Genomic DNA, 25,971 nt, shown 5'->3' on the forward strand with positions numbered 1-25,971 from the left:
CACACCTATTCCCAGAATGCGCTAGAAGCCACGCCCTTCCTGACACTCCCGTTAGCTGCTTCAGCCTGGCAGGAGCCCCCGTTCTGCAGAATCCCACCAGGAAGTTGCCCACCCAGTGCGGTGGGAACCAGGGAATGTGCTGGCCCCACCTGGCCCGTGTGCTTGGCCCTCGCCCCTGCCCTGGCCAGGCTCGAACCTCAGGCCTGTGCTCCAACCACAGCCCTCAGGCTGGGGACACTGGTGAATTAACCACCCAGCCCCTGCTGTGGAGGAAGGCTGCGGCTGCCGCCTGGGCACAAGGGAGGAGACAGCGTGGCCTGGCCCAGCCCTCCAGTGACAGATGAAGCAGCGGGAGCCCGGAGGGGCAGGTCACAAGGCCAAGAAGGGCCGAGCTGGCCTCTGGACCTGCTGTGCCCGTCGCTCCCCGCGGGACCAGCTGGCTCGGATGGAGCAGGATCCTTCACTCTGTCGTCTCGCTTACCCTCTCGCGTGCTCCCCTCACACTTCTTTGATTGTGTGCCAGTTACACACCCATTTCATAGGTGAGGAAACTGAGGGCCCAGTCACCTGACCATGAATTGTCAGAGCTGGGACCCAAATCCTGGTGTGCCAGACACAGACCTGCGCTGTGATGAGGAGGCTGGGGGTGGGGGCTGGCGACGGGGGAGATGGGTATGGGAGGTGCTCCCGGTTCTTGGGAGCCAGCAGAAAAAAGACACCAGTCACCTTGGCAGGCCATGTGTCTCTGTTCCCTGGGCTGGGCACTGTGGGCACCTGTGACCAGGCACATAGTAGGTGCTCAGTTTCCTGACAGAGTGGAACAGTGCTGGTGTGTCTACCTCCTATGATGTCTGTAAGGGTCCCTCCTCTAAGTCTCTGTGTTCTGGGACAGCTAATCATGCCAGGGCACTGGTGGGGGATGGCTGTCCTGGCGGGCAGCCCCTCTGCAGCAGTGATGCAGAGCTTACCTCCCCGTGGACGCCTGACCAAGGGAATGAGTGTCCCTGCTGCCCATTACTCCTCGTGCCCTTTCCGCCCGGCGAGTGTTTGCTCAGTGAATGCAGACTCCCTGTCAGAGTGGTCTCTGTCCCCTCCAGCTAGCAGACCGGCTGCAGAGAGGCAGACCCTGGCCAGCGGGGTCTCAGGGCTCCGCCTGCCTGCCAGAGGGTCACATTCTCCGAAAAGGGGACGCAGATTAGTGTCTGCCCATGAGAAAACTAGAGAAAGGACCAGAGTTGTTCAGGGAGGAGCCATTGGCTATTGGGGGCCCAGGAGAGCTTGGTTTTTTTTCTGGGGGCGGGGAGGCGGGTGGAGGTTAAAGGGTGGCAGTGGTGGAGTGACTTGGAAAGGGTTGTCAGGGATTGAGCTGGGCCCCCCTCAGATTCTCGTGTTGAAGCCCTAGCCCCAAGGTGACTATTTGGAGATGGGGCCTTTCAGGAGGTGATTAAGGTTAAATGAGGTCACTGGGGTGGGCCGCGATCTGATGGCGTTAATGTCTTCATAAGAAGAGGAAGGGACACAGAAGACCTCTCTGTCCCCAAGTGCAAGAGGAAAGGTCATGTGAGGACAGTGAGAAGGGGCCGTCTGCAAACCAGGAACAGAGGCCTCAGCAGAGCCCACCTGCCGGCACCCCGGCCCGAGGCATCCAGCCTCTAGAGCCCCGAGAAAATAAGTGTCTGCGGTTCAGCCGCCCGGCATGTGCGTCTGTTATGGTGGCTGCACCAGGCCGGCACAGTGGCGCAGTGGCATGGAAGGTGGGAGGCTGAGTTTCAGACATGTGGATGGTGTTGGGTGTGCAAATATGTCCTTTCACAAGTGCAGTAGAAGGTAAGCAAATGTTTTTACTGCCAAATTGCAAGAATGGTGCTTCACCTGTTATGTAGCTGCAGTTCTTAGACCCCACACTCAAAGGTCTGAGCGTTAAGTGGTGGCTGCCTGCTGCCCGGGACGTGGGCTCCCAGGCGCCACGGCAGCTGCAGGACACGCTCCCTCAAGGATGCTCTCGCATCTCCTCCGTGAAGCTGGGTGGGAAGGAAGGGACCCTGACTCTGTGCTCTTCCACTCACTCCCATCACCCACTAGTTCCCCTGGAACTCACGGGGAATGCCTTGGGATTCAAAGCAGCAGAGAGAGTAAGAGAGAGAGGAGAGAGAGTGTGTGTGAGTTTGTGAGTGTGTGTGAGTGTGAGCTTGTGAGTGTGTGTGCATGTGGTGTCCTTCCCAGAACACCCCACAGCCAAGGCACAGTGGGTGGGCCGGAGGGAAGATGACACGTCCCCAGTGAGAATGCCACCATACCCAAAGGCAGACCAGGACAACAGGCACAAGTGCAGGCAGAAGTCACAGCTGACACCCACATGCACATGTGTGTACACACACCTCTCTAAGAAAGCCACCAACCCCTCCAAAGGAAATGCACAGGACCCACACGGGGTGATGGGTGAGCAGGCCATGTGACGACTTGTAGAGGAGATGTAGGTGCTGGGCAACCGGTGGGCTAGCTGGGCTCAGGAAACACACATGCACACTTGGAGTCTGGGTACAAGCCTGACACACTTTCCTCAGCTCCCTGCCTAAGGGAAGCCTCCCCCTGCCTTGTAGCTGGGCGCACCTTCAGCATAGCTTGGCCCCTCCTGGTGACACCTTTGCAGGGAATGCGCTCATTCCTGCAGTGTGCATTTTAGAGTGGACGGCAGTGTAATTGAGTCGTAGTTATGTGAGGGGGTTAAAGGGACACATGGGCTGGGGGGTCTGGGGCAAATGGCATGGCCATGTGGTGTGCGCGTCCTTGGGTGGGAGCAGAGCAGAGTGACCCAGAGCCCCTGGCTTCCTCTGCACCTCCATGAGCTCATGCCGGGGGTTGTCCTGAGACCAGGGCACAGCACAAAGCCAGGTGGCATCCCTACATTTCCATTACAGGGGGGCTGCAGGCATGTGGGGCATGGCTCTGCTCTCCATCATGTATTTCTTAGCATGTTCCAGGCAGAACCTTCCATAAATCAGGGGAGGAAGAGAGGAGGCCATGAACTGAGCCCGGGAGTGAGGGAAGGGCCTGTCTGGCTCTCATTTCCAGCCCACGTGCATCACCCACGTGTCAGGTGGAGGTAATGGATTCGGCAAGAGCTTCCGAGCCAGATGGACCTGGGCCCCGGTCCCCAGCACAGCCAGCCGGTGGTCTTGAGGCTTCTGTCTTTGAACCTGAGCCTGTGTGTCTTCGAGGTGAGAACAACCTTGCCGGCTTGGGGAAAGGAGGCAGCTTTGTGAGGGCGACTCTGCAGGTGCCCCGTGGGTGCACCGTCCTGCTGGGATGGCCCTGCCCCCCTTTGGATATTGCATGGGCACTCACAGCCCTGCACCGCCGGCATCCCACTCAGGGACCTTGCTGGGCCTTGCTGGGGTTCGCAACCCACCAGTGGTGTATGGATTTACCTGCCATCCACAAGGACTTTTAACACATCAAAAGGTGTTAAAATCAGTAAGTGGCCTTGGGGTTTTGAGGGTTTTTTTTTTTAAGTGAACCATGCTTAGTCTTTCACTTGGTCAGGCTCCCAGGCAGGAGCTTCGGTGCTCAGAGACCCTGATGAAGGGAGCGGTCAGCAGGGAAATAAACAGCCATCAGGCTGAAAACATGGGCACAACCCGTTAATTTGCTCATTGTCGAGCTGGTCCGTGGGCTTTGCTGAGACAAATGCATCTTGAAGGAAAACGCTGGGGGCGGGGCGGCCGGATGGCATTGATTCCGGGGTTGCTGTGTTGCGTTGCAGTTTTCTTTGCTTCTTAAGATAGTGCTGACCAGAAGCCCTCCAGCTTATTCCTGACCCAGGCACTTCTGGAGCGGCCTTGGGAGAGCAAAGGGATGGGTCTGGGACACAGGGGCGGGGCGACTTTCCCTCACACACAAATCAAGAGAAGGTGGGTTGAAAACCCAGAGAGGCAGGGCGCAGGGGTGGTGCTGAGAGGGAGCCGCAGTGCTGGCTGGATAAAGTACAGGAAAAGTTCCACGTCGAAACGTTTTCCCCCTGAGGGATTCGCTGATGCATTTCCCTTTTAGAAAAGGGTTCTTTTCTGCTCTCAGGAGTTTAATTTCATTCCGAATGAAAAACGACGTGAGTGAGTTGGACCAGCAGCTCGGACCCCGCCTGAACTGCTGGCTCAATGCTCTTCATGTTTATTTAGCTGAAAGCCAGGCTGGGAAGCAGTTCCCTGCACCAAGGCCGGGGAGAGAGGGCGTGCGGGGAGGAGGTTTGCTGCACGGACGTGTGGTGTGGGGCAGGCTGCCCATTCAGATGGGGTCCTTGAGGAGCGAGACGACAGGCTGAGAGGGACAGGCCATCTCTGCTGGGGGCTGGTGCCACATGCCTGAGCCCCTCGGGATGTAGATGCGCGAGGCAGGCGGTCCTCACTCCCCGAGCATCCCTGGGACCTGGGCGCAGTGGTTGGCTGAATGAAGTACGCTGAGCAGGTCCTGAGTTCCAGGGGTCGGCTTGTTGGCAGGCTGGGGGCATCCTGGCCCCACGCAGCCTGGACAATGAGGAGGCTTCTCTGCCGTACTTCTGGGAACAGACTGACCCTCGGCTCTACCTGCTGATGTCTTTGAAGTTTAACTGACCCAGCCGATGTGCGGCGTGAGGGCCAGGACTGGACAGCCAACACCACACGTGATCAAAGCGACTCCATTTTCAAAGCAGGCACAGAAAGTTTCCAGAAAGATATCAAGGCAGGGGTGGGAAGAAAACTCTTGCTACAGTTGTTATTTTGCATATGGATCAGGAGGAGCCCCTGTTAGTTGTTCGTGTTTTCTTTGTTTTGTTTTCACAGCTTCTAGAATAAATGAAGTAGATGGAAGTCTCCTCATGTTAAGACCACACTTCCTGTTTTTCACAGGTGACTGCCGTCCGCGCCTGATCAGGTGAGTTGGCGGTGGGCACTGGGACTGGCGACAGGACCTGCAGAGAGCCGTGCAGGGAGGATGTGTGCCTCTGGCCCACGTGCAGTGGGGAGCGAGTCCTGACGCTGGAACTGGGGGCTCTGATTGTCACACACCAAAGACGCTCCAGCAGTAGACTGGCTGTGGCCTTGAATAGTGGGTCCAACTCCTAGAACTACATTAATTGTTTCAAAATGAAAGCATTTCCCTTTGTTCATGAAACTGTATCATCCCTTTTTCTTCCGACTTTATGTGCACCGAGTCTCTGTGAGCCTGTGCCTCACGTGGACAGCCTTGTCTCAGACGTAGGAGCCTTCTGGAGAATTGTTTATCAAGTCTGTGTGCTGTGTGGTCTGGGTTAGGATATTTAGTAACTTTCCTGACCGTTTTGTTCGTCATCCCCAAATTCATAACCTGAGCATCTTGTTCAGAAAACAATAGCAATAATGAGAGTCACAAATAAGGGGGGTTATGGTGATTCAGCTGGGGACCCTCGTCAGAGCTGGGGTCTGACAGCAGTCACCAGAGGGGGCAGGGGCCAGGCTCGCAGATGGATCCTCAGGCCTGTCCTGGGGGACTGTGGGGTCGTGGAGGGGCCAGAGAGACGGCGGGCTGGGCCCTTAACCCTCTCTCAGCCCCGGGTTCAGAGGCAGGAGGGGTGGCCGCAGAGCCGGAGTGTGGCGGTTAGTGCGGATGTGGAGCCCGCCCGGCTCCTGCCTGCAATGGTTTCACTCACTGGGCCTCGGTTTCTCATCTGCCAAGTGGAGCGGTGCTACCTCTCCAGGTCTCCGAGGCAGGTAGAGAGCAGCCAGCCCCTCCTGTGGGGTTTCGACCTGTGCCCAGCTCCGGCGTGAAGCTGGTGTCCCCCTTTTCTATTCCAGCCCAGCGGGTGCCCATAGAATTCTCACTTCCCACCCCCGGTTTGCGTGGCTGCCGTGGCCCTCGCGCACCATGGGTCACGTGAGGCTCCAGAGATGCTTTATCTTCATTTCTGACCGTCTCCAATTAGCAGCAGCTCCACACACTCTAGCATCAAATTGTTTCTGCCCCAAAGCCACTCCACCTGAGTAGGTAATGATCCGTGAACGAAAGAACTGCAGCAGAGAAGCTCGAGCTTAAAGGAGCCCCGCCGTGAGGCCTCATGGTGTCCTGAAGACCCATGGGTGACACCCAGACACCCACGCCACTCCTTTACTTGCTTTGGTAAGGCTGTGTTTTTGCACACCAGGTTCTGGTCAAGTGGGCACATCTATCTTGCACAGAAAGTCAATGGTCAGGGAGGCCACTGGCTCTGAAACATGCTTCAGTTCCACCACCCAGCACAGTGCCCTCCTGGAAGCTGGTGCCCATGCAGAGGTCTGTGGCTGTTGCTGATAAACGACCCTGGGTCACCTCTCTGAGCACTCCCAGGGACTCTATGATGTCACCTGTGGTTACATCGACTGGCATTGTGGAGGCTGGTTGGCCTGTGCCATCGTGGCCACCTGGAAATTTCTAGAAGCTCCTTTCCCTTAGGACAGCCTGATAGCTCCTGGCTTCTCAGCTGCAGGGCTTAGACTCAATTGCTTGGAGCCTCAACCCCCGCCTGCAGCCACATTCCCTATGCCTCCCACTGTCATCTGCAATCCTGCTGCCCCCAGGTCTGCACCCCAGCTCTCCTGTCCTGCAGTTTGTCCCCCAAAGCTGGCAAAGCCTGTTGAACAGAATAAGCTGCAGGGAGGTGCTCAGTAGCTGTGCGGTGAGTCGCACGTCCTCACGCTGGTTTCTTCCTGACATGTGACAGAGTCATGTGCTACCACTTCCTGCGTCACCGGCCACCCGGGGAGGGCTGTGTCTTCACCGCCTTTTGGTAGCCCCCTGCCTGGGCTGGCTCTGTGGCTTCCTGGGCCTCTCCCTTGGTGCTGAGGAAGGGAAAGGGTGGGGACCTGACGAGCCTGAATCTGGGCTGTGCATTAAAATGCCAGCTGGCGAGGGGAGCCCAACCCTGCTGGCTGCTTCCAAGGTGGGTGGACACCCTTGCTCCTGTCCCCCAGCAGGTGTTGACAGAAGCCTGGTCAAGAGTCATGGGCATCATGGAGACAGCACCCTCCGCTGACCCTGCAGGCACACGCTGGCCCTCTTTCTGGGACAGGGACACTGAGACACAGCTAAGGAGCCAGGAGCAAACTCCCCTCCCACAGAAGCTCTGACTTGATTCCTGGCTCGTGCATGGGCCCTGGGCTGAGTAGAGCAGATCTACGCGTATGAGGACAGCTCACTGCGAGACCTCTGATGGTGCCCTCTGAGGGATGCTTTCCGTCAAGCCAACCATGGCTTCCTTACCCTTGCGCACTGCCGTGCAGCCAGCCCTGCCCATGCTAAAGCAGAGGAGCCTTCTCTGAAAGCACCAAGCTCGCCCTGCCATACTTGGACATCCTTTCTCCAACCCACAGGAGACCCTGAGTGTGGAGTGTCTGCACAAAGAGGAAAGGAAATTGGGTTTCAATTGATTCACTTTCCCTCTAGATTAGGTTTGCATTGAGTGGGGAGGGGGCAGGGTGCCTGGGACGCCCTTTGCATCCCAGCTCAGCGTTCTCCCTCTCTGCTCCCCAGGGCTTCCATGACACATTGTCAGCAAAATCCACCACGTGGGAGCCCCCAATGGGGGCCCTGGGCAGGGCCAGTCCCACTGACGGGAGACCCAATCAGCAGCAAGCGCCTGGGCCAGGCCAGGTCATCCGGGCCACCTCCCACCCCGAGAAAGGGAGATTCTCAGTGGCCCTGCACTCTGTGCAGGCACAGCCAGGGCTGAGGAAGCACACAAGAAAGAAGAAAATGGCCTTCACTGGAGGGGCAGGTCCCACACTGATCCGGGAAGAATAGACAACTCTCTCGGAAGCCTCCTAGTATACAGGGCCATGCCAGCCACTGGCAACCTCCCTGCCCCTTGGGACTGCGAGGTTCCTTGGAATGATGATGCACGTGAGCCTCTTCCCGGGGCTGTCAGGGCGCACAGCTGGCGGGGGGTGCCGACGGCCCTGCACACCGCTCTTGAGGGCAAGAGCGAGGCCTCCACATGCCCTTTTCCACCACACACACTGGTCCCCCTCACGCATGCTTACAGCTGCATAGTCCCAGTGGCCCAACGTGTGGCCCATCCTTACAGCATAATGTGACTTGGCAAAAAACAGGAACGAAGTACTGATACGTGTTCTGCACAGATGACGCTTGGAGACACGGCGCTCAGTGAATAAACCAGACCCACAAGACCACAGGTGGAATGATCCCATTTTAAGGGAATGTCCAGAATATTTCAACCCATAGGACAGAACACAGATCAGCGGCTGACAGGGGCTGAGGGCAGGGGAGAACTGGGGTGGCTCCTAATGGCTGCGGGACTTCCTGTTGAGGAGATGACCATAACTTGAGCTGGGTAGTTCATGAACTTAATCATGGACTCCACAATGGCCGGTTTATGTTATGTGACTTTCACTTCAGTAAAATTTTGAAAAATGGAATACTCTGTAGATCTTAGGGGACTCCACTGACCCACGGAGATGGGGGACGGGGTGTCTGGGTCAATGCCACGCAGCTTTTCAGCTCTTTAATCTCCTACTTTTTATCTGGCCAGGGGAGTGGCAGGATAAGGGGCATTGGCTTTTGCCTCTGATGGCTCCCCTCACCTTCCCCTGCTTACAGGGTTTCAGTAATCTGTTGACTGCCCTCAGCCATACCCTTAGTCCTAAGAAATCAAGAGACCCCAGACCCGCCTGCAAACATTTGGGTTTCCCCGGGCGGCTGTACCCCACACCATGTGCCAGGAGGCCACGGCAAGAAGAGTCCAAATAACCAAGGCAAGGCAGGGAGCTCACCCTCCCCTTGCCTCTGACCCTGTCCCTGCCCACGTCCTGGTCTGCGGGCGGGGATGGCGGGGGTGTGGAGGTGCAGCAAGGTGATGTGCGGGGAGCTGTAAAATACTGTGACATCTGTGTCTAGGAGGCTTGTGTAAAATACCCAGTGCAGCCTGGGCCTGACCATCGTATCAGCTGATCCTATGATGTGGGCAAGTACTGGATATTCAATTGCGTTTCCCAGGATGTTGAGTATCAGCCTGGACTCTGTTCTGCTCTGTGCTACCCTGGGCCATTGGTGAGGAGGTTTGCAGAGGTGGGGCTGGACAGGGGAACAGCTAGAAGGACCGGCTTTGTGGTGGGGACATCCGGACGCTGGGTGGCTGAACATGCGCTCATTCCAAAGCGCACTCCAGGCCCCCCTGCCAGCGCTGGCTGGCACCTGGGACATCTTCCCTTCAGCCCTGGATGGGTGGGCCACCAGCCTGGAGGCATCCCAAACTCAGCACATCTCAAGCCGAGTCCTGGAGGGCCAGCCTGCCCTGACCAGCGGTTCCCATTCTTTTTCGGGAGTAACTTCAGCTGCTCAGACCACAGCCACTGGGCACCTCTGAGGTTTGTGTTGCTCTCTCACACTGCATGCCTGGTCTATTAGCTCAGGGGTCCACTCTTTGTCACCTCCACTGGGACCATCACAGGACAAGCAAACCCTGCCTACCTGGTCTGCCTGGCCCATGACTCACCATCTACTTGCAACAAGGCAGCCAGCAGGATCCCTGGCGATGTGAGCGGGGCACTGTGAACCCTGCAGCGGTGCCCATCCCATCTCACTAAAGCAAAGGTGAAGCCCTTGGAAAGGCCCTTCTGATCAGCCTGGTCTCCCCCGCTTGGTCATTCTGCTCCAGTGTGGCCGGGTCCACACCGTTCCACCTCCGGGTCCTTGCTCAAATGTTACCTCACTTACCCTCCTCTGCCCCCGGCCCTGCTCCCCTCTGGCTTCTTGCTCACAGCCTGTCCCCCTCAGTGCCACGGGAGCTCCCGAGCCCTCAGACCCTGGCATGCTGCTTGATGCTTGTTGGCAACCAGTGAACATGCAGCAAACAAGCTGAGTGTTAGAAGGGAACAGGGCAAAGGCAGGCAGTTCTGCAGGTGCCCCCAGGCCTCCCACAGAGTGATACTTGCAAAGGCGAGAGAAGCTGCAGACGCAGAAATATGCCACGTCTGACCCCCAGAGAAAGTCCTTGCACGGCTCGAGCTGCCCCAAATAGTCTTCCCCTTTCTAGACCCAACTTCCCGAAAGCGCGACCCCTTAACAGCTGCCCCCTTCCATTCTCTCCCAGACCCCTGGGGCCTGGCTTCTAGCCCCTCCCTTCTGGGCAAACCGCCGTCATGAGACTTCCCGCCTGCAGACCCCGAGCGCGTCTCTCCATCCTTATTCCCGGCACCTCTCGCCCACCTCTCCTCGTTCCTGAGGACCTCTGTTGCCCCATCTGGCGAGCGTCTGGTTCTCCTTCCGTCCCCCTGGCCTGTCTTCACTGACCTCAGTCTATGGATCCACCTCAGTGGAATGATCTTACCCACCTCTGGGGTTCAGCTTCCCCTAAATGACCCCCAGTTGATACATCTGACCCCACGCCTTCCTCTGAGAGACGGTGGGGCGGGGAGAGGGTTCCAGACCCAAGAAGCATAGTGAGGAGCACCAGTCCCGAAGGAGCTAACTGGCTCTGGGAACCGACCTGATCAGGGTGATGGAATGAGGGGATGAGCGACAGGAACCAGCTCAGGGGACACATCAGGAGATGTCACCGACGTGGGAAACAGCCAGAGAAGTCACTCATGGGTATCTTCTGGTGGGCTTCCTACTGGGGCAGCTCTGGATGCCCCCTGAATGAAAAACTGGACTTTTTCTGCCCATCATGCCCAAGAAGAACCCCCCTGCAGAGGCAGAGAAGGGGCCCTGGGCTGCTCTGGTGGCCCTGGCCAGCTCCTCCACCCCCTCGGTGGTCTCAAGTCCGAGCCGATGGCTGTCAGCGTGGGCAGAGAGGCGTCCTGGAGTCCCCTGGCTGGTCCGAGCTTTGGTCCCTTCAAGGCTGAGAAGCTGGAGGCGAAGGGATGGAGAGGAGCACAGAGTGTCCTCAAACTCAGGTCTTGTCTCTCCTGGGAGATCGGTGGCGATACCAGGGCCAGTTCTGTCGAGCCCTGGGCACTGAGACCTGGTGGCCGTGCCAACCCTCAGCAGCCGTCAGCAAAGCCGAGCTCACAAGCCCCCAGTAACAGGCCTCGCCTGTGCCCTTGGCCAACAGGAGCAGCGGCCCCTAAAACATTCATCTTTGCTGTTGAACCCACAGTCCCCTGACTTCTTCCCTCCCAGGAGTTGTTCTTTTCCACGCGTGATTTCACCCTCCGGCCTGACTTCCTGGCTCAGGGGACCGGCCTCCGGGACCTGCTGCTTTGGTCCTGCTGCAGGGCCTGGACCCTCTGAAGCTGCTTCCAGCATCAGAGCTGCCTCCCGGCCCTTGGCCTCTGGTTCAGAGCATCCCCCAGAAAGTGGTGTATTTTATCTTTATGTGTCAGGATTTATATAAAAAGGGGATAGTTCAACTCAAAATGTAATGAGTTGGAAGAACAGCTCTCTGGTGGCTTTCTCTAGTGGACGCGGCATCAATACCATTGATTGCTAAAACTAACTAATAACACTGGGCCGGGGTGGCCAGGGACGGCTCCAGTCCTGCCCCTGAGACAGACGCAGGGAAGCCAGGCTCTTGCCTCCGAACACCCGCACCTCCAACAGGTGAGCTCCTGGAGTAATTCAGCCAGGAGGAGGAGAGGGGGCCATGCCCCGTGGGTGCCAGAACCTTCTAAGGCACTGGAAGTGCCCTGGAGGTCAGGCAGGGGTGAGCCTTGATTTCCTCATCTGGAAAATGGGCCTGCATGATTCCTCATGCTGTGCTAGTATCACAGGCTTCTTGGGATGGGGGTCCGTGGGCCACATGCCTGGCACATGGGGAGCAGTTTAATACAGGCCTGTCATTGCCCTGCTTATCGCTGGAGGGACTCTGAGCACAGGCAGTTAGCAAATGGAATCTGAGATTGACACAAGGTCCCTTACTAAGGGCCTTCTGAGGTCAGGCCCCAGGGAAATGAATGATGCTCAAGACTAAGGTTCACCCACATCAGAGAAGCTATAGCTTTTGACAAGGCAGATGGACAAGCATGGATCACGTGCCTCTCCTTGTACCTCCAGAGGCTTCCTGTCTGTGTTTGATGGCTGGCGGGTGGGGAGGCTCCACCACACATGCAAAATCAATGCTTCCAAGCCCTGGTCGCTCTGCCCTTGACCATGTGGCCACCTTCTCCCAGAAGCGGCCAGTGTGTTTGGACAGGAATCATGCTGCAGTGAGGTGGGCTCTCCAGCTGGTAGGTCAGCTCAGCCCACGCGGCTTCCTGCCTTTCTAGAAGGATTCTCTCGCCTAAGCTCTTGTTCTATTTTCCACTCCTCCTGGGACTTCAGGGGAGGAGAAACAAACGAAAAGTGTGTGTCGTGGGATGGGGAAGCGAGGGACCACCATGAAATGCTGGCCTGAGATAAGGGGGCTATGTAGTTGGCCAAAAAAGACTCTAACAGAGAAGAAATAATGTGTTTTAAAATTAATAGCATAAACGTTAGCTCTGAGGGTCGGAGTACTAAAGCACATGGTCACCAGAATTCCCTGCGTGGGGTGATCTCCTGTCTGGTGTGCGCCCTGGGTACCCTGGGTATATAGAAAGGAGCTCTCTGCAGCGCCACACTTTGGCCTCTGGGGTAACTTCATCTGCTGAGTTGGAGTGTGAGAGATAAGAAAGCTGCCGTGGGGTTGCATTCGGTGAGCTGGCCCGCATGGATTCATAATTAAACATAGGAGGAATATGCAACTCTCTGCCTCAGGTGTGGGAATTTATCGACGTGCCTGGCAAAAGCTCTTGGCAGGGATGCTCCTCTGGGCAGGAGGAACGGGCCGAGGGCACGCTCCAGAGCCCTGGATCATTAGTGCACCCCTTGAACCTGACAGTGCCTCACCGCGTCAGTGACAGGTCCTGCGGAGCCAGAACAGCTCACTGCCCAGGAGGCAGGACCAGATATAGGGGCTTCTCTGAAGTCTCCCTTGACCTCTGTTCCCAGGGGCCAGCCGCAGTGTCCCTTTCCGCGGGGACAGGCCTTGCCCTGGCCACTCCCAGAGCCTCTCTGGATGGCCCCATGTGGCTCCTCTGTGCTCAGTAGCAAGAAAGGGACTGTCTTTGCAGGCTGACTAAGAGAAACTGGGACAGCGTGTGACTTAGTAAGTCTGATATAAAAACTTCAGGAGCAAAACCTTGAATTTCATGATGTTCAAGCCTTACTCCTGGGCTGGAGACATGGATCTGACCGTAACTAGCTAATGAGACGCTCTCACTTAGAACCTCCAAAGTCACACATTGGAGCCCCATTACCAGTTTCCCCTGATCCCTCATTCTAGGATTTCAGTAGTGATCAATATCTCAGAGTCTCCCTAAATTATTATGAATCTTCCAGTTACCATGCCAAGGTAATAGGGAGGTTGTCTAAAATCCAAAGGATGCCACGAGCTCCAAAGACAGCAGGACACATCAGAGGACAGGACCTAACGAGCATCTCAGCTGGGGACCAGGAGAGAAGCAGAGGCAAGGGAGCTCAGTGCATACCCTTCACAGAGCCAGAAAGCAGGGTGGGGCCCCTGCACACCCCCAGGACAGTGTGCATCACACTGGGCCTCAAGTGTTCTTGCCTAATCCACCCAGAGGCTGCCACCCACCCCTGGCATGGCCCCAGCACACACAAGGTGCCCAATAAATATGGGGTGAGGGAGAGAATTAAAATGCTCTGTAATGATAACGTCTGTGTTCACACTTGCCCTCGGCACTGGTCACCACCACACCCCCAGGTGCTGCCCCTGCAAGTGTCCATGCCGTGGGCTGCTCACGATGGAGAGTGAGATGCGCCGAATGCTTAGCCCAGATCATTCGCTTTCCTCCCTCCGCTCAGTTCTGCCACCAGAGACCCCTGACCATCGTACTCGGATTCCTCCAATATGAAGCTGCCTTTGGTGGGGGTGGGGGTGGAATTACCTGCTCCCCTTACATTGGGAAAGTAAGAAGCAAAGACTTCATTTTGGAATTAGCCTTTCTTTTGGGAGTTGGTATGAGAGATGATTCCTCCCTTAAGGCCTTGTTTTGGCTTTATGGGTTTTATATCTGGCCCCCCTCAGCCACCCTGAAAAGGGGCCCCTGAAGTGCTTGCATGGCTGCGACATCAGAAACGGAGGTGTCAGACTTCTGCTATTTCACAAGGCTGCTATCACTAATGCCTCACATTTGTATTATATTCCAGAGTTCCTCAATGCCACTTACAGGCATCGCCTCATTTGATCCTCCCAACAGCCGGGTAGGGTCGGCAGGGGAGGTCTCAGCATCTCCACGTAACAGGTGAGGAAACTGAGAACTTGGGAGGTAGTGACCTGCCCAAGGTCACATGGGGTCAGCAGGGATTGCTGCTCGCACCAAGTCACTCCTTTGTTAATCTGCGGCTTTGAGGGATGACAAGCCAGAGAGCTAAACTGTAGCTGTGGTGTGGTCCGCAGAGGAGCCGGAGGGAGGCGAGACCCACAGGGAGGGGTGCGTCCCCAGCTGCTGTTGCAGGGTGGGGAAATGAACCAGGGCAGGGGGACCCTCAGCCGGCACGGGGTCGGCTAGAACTCAGGACGCAACGGCACACACACGGTCACCGTCTGGCTGCCAGAACAGGTGAATATTTATGCTGCAGGCTCCTAGGCTCTCCAGCTGTAGTCGGTTGGCTGTCTTATACAGTTAGGAAAACAGGGTGAATAGGACCAGCTTTCTCCTCCCCTTCAACAAGTCACTGCTTTTTCTTAACAGTTTCTCCACAACTTGAAACCCCTTGGCAGAATCTTGGACTGGAGGGAAGTTTAGCAGTTTAGGTGGGGCGCGCCTGTTAGCAAATCCTGGCATTCAGTAACCGTCCTAGGCCACCTGCACTTCCTAGAGGAACAGGGAAAGACGTAGTGCGGGAGACGATGAGGGTCCAGCACCAGGGACAGCGGCCTCGGGCGCCTGGGGCTCCAGCAACCTCCTGAGCTCCTGGCTGGGGGCTGGCCACGAGGCCTCAGCTTCTCTGTCCCACGCCTAGACGTACATGGAACTCATTTATCGCCTGGAAACCGCAGCCTGTGCTTATGGGAGCTCACGCTGATCTGCCTTCATCAAACCTGAAACTGGATCGCCGTCCCTTGCTTTAATCCATATCCCCCCAACCCTCTTATTTAAATAACTTCCTAAAGTTTTGTTCATCAGTGGGGAGAGATTCTCCCCTAGAGGTGGGAAGGAAGAGATCGGTGCCCTGTTCAAACAGCCTGATTCTTTACTAAGGTAACGATGTGGGTAAGCTTTGCTCAGAGCTCAGTTCGCCTTTCTGACCACTACTCAGCCCACATCGGAGGTTCCAGGGAGCGGGGACGGCCACCACGGGACGTGCTCAGACTGGGGATCTTCTAGGAGGCTGCGGTTTTATCTGGCACCAATGGCTGGGGACGTGCGGTGCTGCAGATAAATTCTGCCGCGTTTGCTCACTAAATCCACCATGCCAGAAACGCATTTGGAGGCAATCCTGCCTGCCCACAGCAGATTTTCCAGATCCTGGCAATTGGAGCATGTGAAGGATGAGATACAGCTGCTGGGTCTGATTTCTTAAATCAAGATTCTGTCTGCGGGGAGGGCAGGAGGGAAAAATGAATGCACAACCCAGCAAGGTGAGGGAGGGATGCGGGGAGGGAATGCCTGCTGGCTTGGCCTCTTGCTGTAGTTCGGGTGGGAGCCAATTCCTTTCCAGCAAGTGACTTCCAAGCTCAGGAAAGGGGGCGGGGCTGCCCACGAGCAGCCTGGGACAAGCTCGCCTGACTCCCAACTCAGACTGCGGGGTCTGAGTGTTTACCTGTCGTGTGATTTGCTTTTCCTGAGTTTCGGCGGCTCTTGCCACTTCACACCAAGTCTCCTGCCCTGGCCCGCCTCCCAGCCTCCCCACGACACCCCGCTCAGTGTCTCGTGTGGGCCCAGCAGCCGCCCAAGGGAGTGATCCGGCCCTCGGCTCACCTCGCCTCCAGTGTGCGAGGACAGCCAGCCCGTCGTGGGTGCAAGGGTGGCAGTGCCTCGGGAGTGCTGGGGAGTTGGGGTGCAGAGGCATGTCTGGGGGTGTCTGTGGCAGGGCAGTGGAAAGTGTAGCTCTTTGTAAATCACACTCAGTGAGGTTTTACATAATAGATGAGCCGGCATCACTCCAGGGCTGATGGCCAAGCCTGCTCTCCCACTTCCCGATTGCAGCTTGTGGGTGGCAGAGGGCTGGGGGGAGTTGAGAAGGGGTTGGAGGAGGGCAGAGGCAGAAAACGAGGTGAATTAGAGAGACTTTTGTGACATTTAATATCAATCAATTCATTTCACAGACTGACAGCCAGACTCCACAGCTGAGAATCTGTGGGGCACCCCAGTGCACAGATGCAAAGAGAAAACACCTACCATCAACAAAAGATTCAAAAAAGTTTTATGACCCCCACCCCAGAAAAAAACCACCGTCACCACACACAGACACACACACCTGATTTTGACTCGTCTAGGGCGCTTAGTCATTGTGTAATAATCACATCATTTGCCAGAGTCATGCTGTGTTCATAGTAGACTTTGCGGCAGATATACATGCAGAAATGATTAGAATAATGGGCGTGTCAGGAAACGGGGTACACAGAAGGGTGGGCACAGCCCCTGATCTGGAGAGCCGTCCTCCCTCCGCCCCCACCCAGGGAGCTGGGCTCGCAGGAGAGAGCCCGGTGGGGAGTGCATGCCCGGACTGGGTGGGGTGCTTCTTCCACAGCCCCCTGCCACGGGCCTCGTCCCCTCCCCCTCTCCCTCCTCTCCCTCCCCCTCCAGCTGAGGTTCTTTCCTCCTGTTCTTGGCCAGTGTCTCTCTGTGTTTGTTCATCGTGCCCCCAAGGCCCACTGCCTCCCTCAACTGGAGCTCCACACAGTTCCTGCTGCCCCCCCTGAGCAACCCTGCTTGGGTCCACAGCTCTCGAGTTGGAAGACTGGGGTCACCCCAGTGAGTAAGAATGGCTCCCAGCAGACCTCTGACACCCTGGACTCCTAGAGATTTAGTGGCTGCACCTTCTGCAGCCCCCATGGGATCCAATCCCCCATTACTGGCTCTTCGTGGCCAAGGTGCCCCTCACCCACCCTGGAGCTGGCCCCATGGAGGCAAGGGGAGCCTCAGAGCTGGGTGGCCCTCCCTTGCACAGCAAGTGGGATGGGTCCAGCTCTCCCAGGTCACGTGACCACTCTCCTCCCCACCCCCAGCATTATTGGTGACCCAGGTCAGCAACCTCTGGGGGGAGGGTCCCTGAGAGTAGGCGGGGCTCTGGCCTCCATGAGAAACACACATGGGGATCTGTCCTCTGCACTGTGCTGGCCACAGAGCAGGGCGGCCACTGGACATCATGGTGGGACGTGCCCTTTCTGGGATGTGGGGCTTAGGCCCTGAGTTGTGTTTGATCCACGGCAGACATGACCGGGCACACTGACCAGGGCATAGATTCCAGCCTGCCAGGGTGGTTATGAAAGAGCTGAGCCTTCAGAAACAGCAACCCCTGAAGCTGACAAGGACCTCAGTGGCCCAAGACGCTCACCCACCCACCCCAACTGCTCTTTAAAAGTTGTTCTGGACATTGAGCAGAAAAGCCCATTTGTTCTAAACAGTAAAATAAAATAAAAAACCCAGTAAGCCCACAAATTACAAAACCAAGCCTGTGCCTGGGAAGAGGCGATGAAATCGTGCCTCCTTCGGGCAGCTTCTCCACGTGGAGGGCGCACCACCAAGCAGATACGATGTGCATTTCGGTCAGGTCACTGGGCTCAGCAGCGTCAGAGCAATTAAGCAACAGGGAAGGGAGGTGTGGGTCAGCGGACCCTGAGGCCGTCCAGGGGCACCAAGAACGTCTTCTAGGAGCAGAGAGAGACCTTGGGGGTCAGCTGCTTAGGCGGTACGCTGCTGAGAGGCAACAGAAATGCGCCAGACACTGTGAAGGTGTGGGGAGGGGACAAAGATGAGTTTGCTCCTGCCCCGGGGGAGAAGACAGGCCAGCAAGCGTGACATTGCTCTGTGACAGGCGATTGCAGAGCCAAATGATGTCCGAAAGGCCAGGAAGTGGGAGGGTGTGTCAGGGTGGCTGCATGGAGAAGGTGATGTCTGCGCTGAATATCAGAGGGTAAGGGGCTTTTTAGGGAGACAAGGGCTTTCTGGGCAAGGGAAGAGCACGGGCAAAGGCCCAGAGGACACACCAGCATTTCATCTGACAGTGCTGAGAAGATTCTGTTGTCACACGTCGGTCCTTTGCAGAACTGGCACCTGCCGGGGCAAGTGTGGGAAGTACAGAGCCCCACATCTTCATGTCTCTGCCCAACACTTATGCTCCCCGTGTTGGAAGTGGGGGATTTGAGTGGAAGAGGTGGGGCGCTTCCAAGTGGGCTGCAACATGGCACAGTCTGATGAGACGCAGTATTGACCTTGACAGCTGGAGAGACAGAAGTCAACAGACTGTCCAGGTGGCGTGGATCGATCTGGGGTGGTAGCCGCGTCTGAGCGCAGCGCCTGCTGACTGCAAGGCTCAGAGGCGGGAGGGCCAGTGTCTGTGCCCGGAGAGGTTCGCTCAGCTCAGCACTGCTGAAATGCTCCCCAGCAGCAGATGCAGCTGGCCTGGGGGAGACGGGGGAGACGGGGGAGACATGGAAAACGAGCTCATAAATAAAAGCCGCGTGTGGGGTCCAGATGGCTGGCCACACAGAGAGGCCGGAGAGAGCAGGACGTGCGGTTTACCATTCCCGAACACACACCTGGTGGGATGGTGCCCAGCTCACCCAGGCACCATGCTGGATAGCATATCAGGCCCTGTTGAGGGCTGAATTGTGCCCCCCAGATTCATAGGTGGAAGGTCTGACCCCCCGCCCACTTCATCTCAAGATGTGACTGTATTTGGAGAGAGGGTCTTTAAAGAGGTGATCAGGTTAAAAAGAGGCCATCAGGATGGGCCCTGATCAGAAGGACTGGTGTCTACATCAGAGGATATCGGGACACAGACATGGACAGAGGGGCAACCCTGCGAGGACACAGGGAGAGGGTGGCCATCTTCACGCCAAGGAGCGAGGCCGTGGAGGCACCAGCCCTGCTGAGCCCTGATCTCAACCTTGCAGTCCCAGAACCGGGGAACAACGTCTGCGGCTTACATCTCGGCCTGCGGCGCTTTGTTCTGGCAGCCGGAGCAGACAGGCCCTGGCCACCAGGACTGCCGTGGGAGCACCAGCGGCCGAGGGAGATGGAGGATGGAAAAGAAAGGTGGGCGACATTACTCCAGAACGGGGGCCCAGGCCCTGCTAAACTGCAGCTCTGATTTCTAATGCGAATATCTTCCATTCCTTACTAGAAGTGGAGTAAACACGTTTACCCCTTGGGGGAAAGTCTTGGAGACAAGGGCATCCAAATGAGCTGAAGACACAGATGGCAGAGAGCCCGCTATGGAGTGAGACCTGGCAGCGTGCCTGTGCGTTTGCGAGACTGGGTGAAGGAGGGTGTGGCGCGAATACCTCGTCCTATCGCTGCTTTGCCTGTTGTGATTAACCTGGAGACCAAAGGGGCCTCGTCCCCAGGCCAGCATTTCTAGGCTCTGAGGGAGACACCAGCAGTCCCTGTGACTCCCCCAGAGACCCTGGCCGTTGAAGGGGGAACTAACAGTAGTTTTTGTTTCCAGAAGCCATGAGCGGGCCTCAGGAGCAAATGGACAGCATTTCGGTGTTTCCTTCCTGGGAAGTTCCAGCTTACGTGGCCACATTGCGTTCACAGACAAAGTCCTGTGCAGGAGGCTCACGCCCGTCAGGAGGAAGTGAGGCCCCTAGTCCTTGCTTTTGTTCTGCTGGAGCGGGCACTGTTCTTCCTCACCTCCAGGGCCACCAGATCGCCCCTTCCCGGTGCTGCCCCCAGGTAGTCTGAGCACACGCGTGCCCCAGTGACTGAGTGGGTTACGGCTAGAAGATGCCCCTCTTGCAGGGAGGTGCCCTGAGGGACCCGTTCCCGGGGTCCTGACTGTTTTAATCACGCTGGACTCTGCTGCCCCACATGGCCATCTGTACGTGGAACCTATCTTGGCGAGCACCTGACCCTACAAGCCTCACCCGAAGTCGGGAGGAAAACTGCCTCCCACTGGGAACACTTATTTTCAAGATGGGAGCTGCAGAGATGCAGCCCGAGTGGTGCGGGCAGAGGGTCTCCTCGGCAAGCCTTCAGCCCTGGCCCCTAGAGGCCTGTCTCCTGCAGACGGATTTCCCAGGTGCGTGTGCCTCTGGGAAGAGGAGTCCCTCCCTGGGAAGAGTTTCAAAATCAGCTCAGTTTCTGTCCTGTCAAGAGGGACGTGCAGGAACACACAGCCACACAGGGCGGCACTGCTCACAGCAGCCAGGAGGTGGGGCTGCCCAGGCGTCCGTCCCCGATGAGCGGGTAAGCTCAGTGTGGGCGGAATATCATTCCTCCTTGGGAAGGAAGGAAGTCCTGACACCACAACAGTGTGGAGGAACCTTAAGGGCATGATGCTCAGTGAAATAAGCAGTCACAGAGGACAAGCACTGTAGGACTCCACGTAGGTGAGGCCCCCAGAGGGACACTCACATGGTGGGATGGGGGTGCTGGGAGGAGGGGGAGCCACAGTTCACTGGAAACAGAGTCTGGGGAGATGAAAAAGCTCTGGAGACGGACGGTGGGGTGGCTGCCCAGCAAGGTGAATGGGCCCAGTGTCACTGCACTGCACACTTAAAATGGCTAAGATGGTAAATGCTGTCCTGTGTATTCTACCATAATGAAAAATAAAAACACGTGCGCAGCCACTGAACCCTCCTGGTGTGCCAGGCACGGCCCCGACTGCTTCACATCAATTAATATTTCCCCCATCCTGCCAACAGCCTTTAAAGACAGATGCTACCACCCTGTTTTACAGGTAAGAAACTGAGGCCTAAAGGTTAGGTAAACTGCCTAAGGTCACTTGCTGGCAAGAGACAGAGCCAGGGTTCAAACAGGCTGTTCCTAGGACCTGGCAGGCATCCCAAAAATTGGTGCTGAAAGCATAAGTGGGTGGGTGATGCCAAACCCCAGACGGGCTGTGTGGTCAGACTCACCCTGGCCGCTCAGGTTCCTGTTTCCAGGGGACAGTGGGGAGAGGGCCCAGGTAGATGGGGCATATTTCAAACAAAATAACTGAATTTAATCAAAAAACACCTGAGTGAGGTTTTATTTTGGGGGATGGAATGTTCTGGAACTAGAATGGGGTGGTGGCCACACAAAACTGTGAATGTCCTCAATGCCACAAAACAGTTCACTTTAAAATGGCTAATTTTATGTTATGTGAATTTCAACTCAGTAAATTATTTTTAAAATACATACATATATTGTGTGTATGTCCTGAAACTGAATGCAGATATACTAGGACTGTGTTCTGATTGCTTATTCGGCATGTGGTTGTATAAATACACACAAGTGCTTCACCTGTGGGCACCGTGCTCTTTTCTCCTGGGCTCCAGAGGACATGGTGGGCCTGGGGGGCCTACAGCTGGACTTGGCAGGTGGAGATGCTCTAAGGGGAGCTTATAATGCTCCTTTGTGGGCAGGGCAACCCCGTGTACCCCATGGCACTCAGCCCCTGGAAGCTGCAGGTGGGGGCTCGGGGTTTTCTGACCTGGCTTTATTTAAAGTCCCCTTAGCACGTGTTCTTGGGTGTTTTGAGGCCTCATTAAATAGTAAGTTACATGGGCTGGGAACACCGACCCGCCTCACCTCACCAACATCTATTTCCCTTTACCTTTTAGAGAGAAATGATAGTTTATTCCCCAGTAATGGTTGCTGGGAACAGACCACCTGATAGATAAATGTGATTAATAATGAATTAAATTAACATCACCTTTCAGCTGATAATGGGGGAAAGCTTCCAAATACTATGAGTATATGCATGTGGGCATGCATGTGTGCATGCATGCAATATGTGTGTATGTGTGCACACGTGTGTATGTGTGCATGGGCTTGTGTGTGTACACACCCACAGGCACTCGACCTGAGAAAGGCCTTCACGAAGGGAGAGACGGGGAGAGAAGCCAGCCACCCATGCAGCTGGACACTGGGGGTGCTTTAATGCCCTGGAGGAGCCGTTTCTCAGAGAAGCTCTTTGGAGGGTGTGTTTGCAGACTCCTTTACAATGTGAAGAATAATCATCTCCTAATTCCTGTTTAGGAAACTGATCTGCTGGTCTCTTAGAGTGTGGCTTTGAGTTTTGGAAATAGGGTCAGTGGCTAAAGGCTGTTTCAAGTCCTTGGAAACTTATGTGAGGGGATTGGTTAATAACGGTCCTTCGATGCAGTGAAATACTATTCAGTCATTAGAATCAAAGTAAATATCAACCTTAAAAATATGCTCCTGAAACAGCAACAAAACAATAGAGGGTGAGACCCCAAGTCTGCAGAGTGGTGAGCACCCCCACCGCGTGGACCACCACCCGGGAGACGCAAATGCCGAGGCATGAGCAGTGCTGAATCCTGGCAGTCAGCCTGTGGCGAGTTTTCTCCCGTCATTTTTCTTGTCTGTGTTTTCTACAACGAACATCAATTGCTTAGGTAATAATGAAAAGGTGCAAAGAGTTCCTTTTAATTTAAGTAGAGAAACTTGATCCTACAGAAGGCCTTTAAACTCCCCCATCCAAGGGGAGGAAGAGGAAAGAGTCTTGGAAGAAAAAATGAAGAAAACAAACAAAAGGCCACCATTCTTGGCTCCAGCCCCGTGGCCCTCTGAAGGGGCTGGTGGCCGGCTGGCTGCAGCCCTGAAGGCTGGAATCGGTCGTGTTTCTGGGGCAGGACTGTGCTCCCATGTGCTCGTGTCTGCGGGGCAGCCGGATGCCTCGCCTCTGGCATTTGGCTCCTGCCTCACAAACATTCCCCTCAAAGGGTCACACCCTCATCCTCGGATGACCTCGGATGGGCACAGGGAGCCAGGGGCCAGCCTGCGTGACCCTCCTCTCAGGGGCTGCTGATGCAGGACGCCCCAGGGGCTCAGTTCCTGAAGACAGGCAGACAAAGCAGAGGCGCTCGGCCTCTGACTTCACCCACACACCTCTAGGAGCACCCGGGTCCCTGTGAAGTAAATTCCAGCCTCCCCTTGTCCGGCTCTGGCAGATGGACCAGGAGGAGAGGACCTCTGGCCCTTGAAATACCACTGTTACCACTGTCCGTCCGATGATGGTTGAAACAACGAGGCTGTCACTCAAAGATCCCAGCTGGGATTCAGGAGAGCTGCCCTGGCTCTCAGCTGTGAGGCTTGGGGCAGGTTGTGGGCCTTTTGGGGCCACTCTCCTCAGTCAACAAAGGAGGAGGTGGCCCAGACAGGCCCTGGTGCCTCCCTGCTCAGACCTTCTCGGACATTCTATGTATGTGACATAATATCGCTTTCTGCTCTGACAGCAACTGGCCCACAGTGGCCTCTCTCATGCTCCCCATATTCCAGGGTGAGGAAGGGAAAATCCTCACCAGTGTGGAATCCCCCCATCTCATGCACACACACGCGCACACACACGCCAATGCCGCAGCTGAACTCACGGAAGACCTCTAGTGTTGACTGTAAACCAATGACACAGGCAGGCCCCAGTGACAACATCCTCATGAAGCTCCCCGGGCCCTGGGGCCCCCACCCTGGGGGCCCCACTCCTGCCCCATGAGCCCCTGCCCGAGGAGATCAGTCTGGGGCTGACTCCATAGACAAGTCACTCCTTGTGACTCACGGACAAACCACTTCTGCGTGGCCACAGCAAGTGAGGGTCAGCAGACCCAGAGGCAGTTCCCCTTCCAGCCCCTCTCTGACTAGTCCCTGGGGGTCCTCATCTGCAATGGAGGGGGTGACAATTCCCATGGCTGGGTGAGGCTTAACAGCAACAGTGAGTATAAACAGCCCGTGGGGTGACAGGCTCTATCGGCATCACGTCGCGACCTTTCAGGAGAGGTGACGCCACCCCCTCTCCTCCCCTCCTTGCTGGGTTGGAGGAGCTATGAAAGGGTGGTCAGGGAGGACCAGGGGCTGCTGCCCTTTGTACGGCAGCGGGTGGCACTGGGGTCCCAGGGTGCAAGGCCAGAGGCGAGCTGGCCCACCGAGCTTTGCTGTGATGTCCAGCACAAGGACGAAGGGGCGATCAGTTTGGGCCTCTCACTCATTTTTTCCTCCACACCTGCCCCGAATCCCATCAGAGCAGAAACAGGTAAGAAACCCTAAAAATGTCCACAGAAAGCCAGGATGCAGAGCTGTCACGACAGGGCTCGCTCTCTGTTTACAGGAAGAAGTGCTGTCCCAGAGCCTCAACTCCTAAGCAAAGGCACAGGCCTGTCGCCTTGTCTGTCCGCTCTGCACAGAATGTAATTGGAGAGGGCTCAGTGGCCACCTGCCAGCATGGCCGCGCGCTGAGCAGAGGGAGGCGTTCGGAAGAGCCGCCTGTGAGCCCTTCCCGCCTCCCGCCTGGCCGGCCTCCCTCCCACTCACCGGTGGGGGCCCGGGCAGGCGGCAGGAGGGCGCAGCCCTGAGCTACACAAACTCCCTCCATGGGCCATTTTTCAGACTTCAGTTCCACCAAGGGAAGCTTAACAGGACTTTTGCACTTGTTCGTCCCGGAGTCCCTCTGTCCTGGGAGTCAGCCGCCCTTCAAGTGTGCCCAGTGGCCACCTGGGTGGCCTGCTGTGGACTCCAGCGTCCAGCTGGCCGCTGTGGGAGGCCACCCAGACTCATCCCGCACAGGCTGCCTGGCTCGAGCCCAGTGGGGGCGACCTCGTTGCCTCATTGCATGGAAGCAGAGGCGCCCACGGCCTGGCAAGCCCAGAAGGAACCCAGCCGACAGGCCCAAAGCTCTGCTGGGAGCTCTCTGACCCTGGGCCATGTGCCCCTCAGGAGCTGGGTGTCAGTGACGTCCCTGTGCCCGACCCCCACCTAGGAGAAGACAAATTCTAGGAGCATCCCCACACAGCACCACGCGAGAATGCACAAGACAGGAAAGGCCCATCCCCAGCATGAAGGCCCTTGGGCGATAGTCAGTCACCGCCAGCCCTGGGGCCGACGGCTCACTGCACAGACTGCCTGCTGCTGCTGTGGGCTGACACCCTTGAAATTCCCCGCCATGCCTGTTCTCGAAGGGCTTCCCCAAGCCGCCTGCTCTGCAGCCCCGGACACCGCCCTCCTTGAAAGGCCTCAGGACGCAGAACCCAGGACTTCGGGAGAAGCTGAGGACAGAGGGATCTTGCTAGTGGCCGTGCCAAGGGCCACTTACCCTTCTCCTCCATGCTGACAAGCAGGCGCAGGGGCCCTCCCACAAAACTCATGGAGAAAGCATGCAGGGAGCAGGGGGGCAGGAGAGCCAAGGACACCTCCCCATCTCCCTCCTGCAGCTTAGATGCACGAAGATCACACCCGGGACCCTCCTTCCACCACACCTGGACAGCAGCCACCCCACCAGCACCTTCTCCATCCCTGCTCCCTGGACAGCTCGGAGCACTTCGCCGCCACTGGTCCTCAGACCCACCAGCCGGGGCACTGGTGCTCTGGGCGGAGGGGAGGCTGGGGTGCAGGAGCCCTGAGCCTCGTCCAGGCCCCTGCAGCCACGGCTCTTGGAGTGCCTGGGAGAGAGTTTGGCCCCAGGCCCTCTTGAGGGAGTTTCTTTTATATTTATTAACCCACTTTCTCTCTTGGCATTTGGAGCAATGAGGAAACCTCAGCCAAGGCTATTAATAGGCCGGGGCCATCCCTGGGGAGGAGAATGAGCTCATACCTATAGCACAGGTGCCAAGCATAATAAAGGTTGCTGAGCCCGCCTAAATATAGGCTGTGGCCAAGTCGGGGAGCAGAGGGCAAGCCTCAAGGAGCCAAGCACGGTCTGCCCCATGGCCCCCAACCCCGCGCTCCGGGCAGAGCTTTTCTTCACCTGTGCCAGAGCCGGGCCTGCTGGGAAAGGACCACACGGCGCTCCCGTCCTAGGTCAGCCCTGGTGGGAGACTCCAAGGAGGCAGGGGAGGGATTTGCAAAATGACATGCAATATAAATGACTCCTGTA

At 56.7% G+C, this 25,971-nt stretch overlaps 1 protein-coding gene across 7 annotated transcripts in view; it reads right to left on the bottom strand.

The window, feature by feature from the left end:
* Window positions 1-25,971, bottom strand: part of RBFOX3 (RNA binding fox-1 homolog 3) — a 434,946-nt gene that overhangs the window by 142,040 nt on the left and 266,935 nt on the right. The window lies entirely within an intron of this gene.

This window comes from Manis pentadactyla, chromosome 4 (genome assembly GCF_030020395.1).
Source record: "Manis pentadactyla isolate mManPen7 chromosome 4, mManPen7.hap1, whole genome shotgun sequence".
NCBI lineage: Eukaryota > Metazoa > Chordata > Mammalia > Pholidota > Manidae > Manis > Manis pentadactyla.